Raw genomic sequence first — 3339 nt, 5'->3', positions numbered from 1 at the left:
ATTCCTCAGTTGTGACAAATCTGGCAGGTTCTCTGGGAAGCAAGTTCTGAAACGTACTTTATTATTGTTACTAGCCTAATGTGGAAATACTGAGCAAAGTTTGCCCATTAGAGGAGTCTCGTCTCCTCTGTGGGGTAGGAATGGCTATGCCCTTGCCCACCACCTTGTGTAATCACTGGTTGAGGACCACTCTGAGAAGAGGATTCTGCCTGAATTAGTTAACAGCTAGAGACTGTCATCTAACCACAGTCATCATAAGTAGGTATCAAGTGCTTACTTAAAGGCGGATCTGAGTGTTTCAACTCTATGTCTGTCACAGTGTATACTTTGGATCTCACAGATGCACTTCACCACACAGATTTGGGAATAGCTCCTCCAAGGCTTTGGTGGCCTTTCTTCCTGAGAGGAAACTTGGAAGAGGGAAGTCAGAGTAATTAATTAACCTCTCTATAGTTGGTCTTGGGAATGTAACTGGTACTCATCGCTATCCATTCTATTCCTTCACCCTCAGATATCACCTCTGGTGGATTTGGTGGCTTACTTCATGATGTGACAGAAACTCTCATTCCTTAAGATTTTGAGCCCTTGGTAGCCATAATTATCTTGAGACACAGTTGCTGCACTTGTTCATTTACAGTTATACTATGTACCCCCTTCACACAGGTGTTACCTCCAAGGTGGTACTTCAGCTGGGTCTTCACCTGACATTTCTAATGCTCTATCAGGCTGCCATCTTGTTGGTGGAGAATATAACCTGTGGATACCATTTTCATAGGGACTTTCCCAAATGTCCTTCATGGTAACGTCTTTTTCTGTTGTTTGCTTTTAATTCCAAAATGTTGTTATTGAATAAACCGAAAAACCAAACCTATTGCAGTCAATTTCCCACTCATAACAACAGTATAGGATGGAGCAGAGCTTCCCCATAGAGTTTCCAAGGAGTGCCTGGTGGATTCAAACTGCTGACCTTTGATATTGAATAGCAGGGGTCAAATTGGAATTACTCAAAAGATGAATTTTACAACAAAAAAGTAATTAAGGGAGAATACTATGTATTGTAAAAAAAAGTTATTCCTCTTTCCCCATCTAAATAAAGGCCTATATGTTGCGAGAGAAAGAAGAATTAGAGGAATATGATTAGTGTTTAGTCTGGTCCTCAAAGAATAGATGTAACGTGATCCCCTGGGCTAAGTCGGGAGTAATGTAGGATTTCAGGAAATTATTGGATGATAAAACTTCAAATAAGCAGGATGAGGAGAATCTGAGAGTGGATAGTATCTCTGTAGCAGTGAGTAGATGGCAGATGGTAGCAGAGAGTGCCTCAAAACCTTGCACAGAAGCCCCAGGGGCACCAGGATACCTGGAAATCTCTGAATTGGAGACCAAGAGGAAGACTAAGTTGTTGTGCCTGAGATGGAATTGAGAGTGGGTATATCTAAGCAAAAAGTGGCTGAGAGTGTACCACTGTGCCTGGATGTGCCTTATCTTCTGGAAAAGGAGAATATAGAATGACTTGCATGTATGTGGTGTTGAAAGAACAGAAGGGAAGTGCCAGTGCCTTATCATGCATGAATCCATTCACAGTAGGTTTTGATAGCAAAGGACTAGTGGGGATTTCACATATCAGTAAAAATCACAGTGAGTGAGTACTGGAAAATCTGTACTAGATGCATCTTTCTGATTCCAGAGCTACATGTAAAATCCTGGGGTCTTGGATCATATCGGAGACGAAATGGAAAGAAAAAGAAAAGAGTGGGAATTTCTGAATTGATGGAGTTTTTACAAAATAGAAAAGTGACAGCATTTACCTTTCATGATAAGTACACCCTTGTGTAAGATCAGAAGACCAAGAGCTAAGCTCCCTTAGAGACATATACAGTAAGTTATTTTATTTATCTATTTATCTATCTATATCTATCTGTCTATTTGTCTATCTATCTATCATTTATTCATTTATTTTTGCTGAACTGCATTTTGTTTACTAGCACTGGAATATTTTATTTCATCTGCTCCAGTATCCTAAGAAATAGAAACTATTTTTATTGTAGTTGTTATTTCTACTAAAATTGAGAATGGTAATGAAGTTAGCCAAAAGGGTTAGGGAACTAACTCTACATGATTTTTTGTTGTTGTTAAGTGCCATCAAGAATTGGTTCCAACTCATAGTGACCCTATGTACAACAAAACAAAACACTGTGTGATCCTGCTCCAGCCTCACAATCTTTGTTATGCTTGAGCCCATTGTTGTAGCCACTGTGTCAATCTATCTCCTCAAGGATCTTCATCTTTTTCACTGACCCTCTACTTTACAAAGCATGATGTCCTTCTCCAGAGACTGATCACTCCTAATAACTTGTCCAAAACACATGAGACAAAGTCTTACCATCCTTGCTTCTAAGGAGCACTCTGGCTGTACTTCTTCCAAGACAGATATGTTTATTCTTCTGCCAGTCCTTGGTATATTCAATATTCTTCACTAACACCATAATTCAAAGGCATCAATTCTTCTTCAGTATTCCTTATTCATTGTCCACGTTTCACATGCATACGAGGCGATTGAAAATACCATGGCTTGGGTCAGGCGCACCTTAGTGCTCAAGGTGACATCTTTCATTTTTAACACTTTAAAGAGGTCTTTCACAGCAGATTTACCCAATGCAATAAGTTGTTTGATTTCAATATGTCATTTGACTGCTGCTTTCATGTAAGTAAAATGAAATCCTTGACAACTTCAATCTTTTCTCCATTTATCATGATGTTGCTTATTGGTCCAGTTGTGTGTATTTTTGTTTTCTTTATGTTTAGGTGTGATCTATCCTGAAGGCTGCAGTCTTTGATCTTCATTAGCAAGTGCTTCAAGTCCTGTTCTCTTTCAGCAATGTGTCTTCTGCTTATGGCAGGTTGTTAACAAGTCTTCCTCCAATCCTGATGCCGTGTTCTTCTTCATATAATCCAGCTTCTTGGATTATTTGCTCAGCATACAGATTGAATAAGCATGGTGAAAATATACAACCCCAACACACATCTTTCCTGATTTTAAACCATGAGGAATCCCCAAAACATCTTTCTGATATTCCCTGCTGTCAGCCAAGATCCATCTGACATCAGCAGTGATATTCCTCATTCCATATCCTCCTCTGAATCCGGCTTGAATTTCTGGCAGTGTCAATGTACTGCCATAACCACTTTTGAATGATCTTGAGCAAAATTTTGCTTGAGCATGATATTAATGATATTGCTTGATAATTTCTGCATTCTTTGGATCACCTTTCTTTGGAATGGGTACAAATATGGATCTCTTCTAGTAGGTTAGCCAGGTAGCTGTCTTCCAAATTTCTT

Source organism: Trichechus manatus, unplaced genomic scaffold, assembly GCF_000243295.1.
Source record: "Trichechus manatus latirostris isolate Lorelei unplaced genomic scaffold, TriManLat1.0 scaffold00312, whole genome shotgun sequence".
Classification (NCBI taxonomy): Eukaryota; Metazoa; Chordata; class Mammalia; order Sirenia; family Trichechidae; genus Trichechus; species Trichechus manatus.
This window is presented reverse-complemented; position numbering follows the sequence as displayed.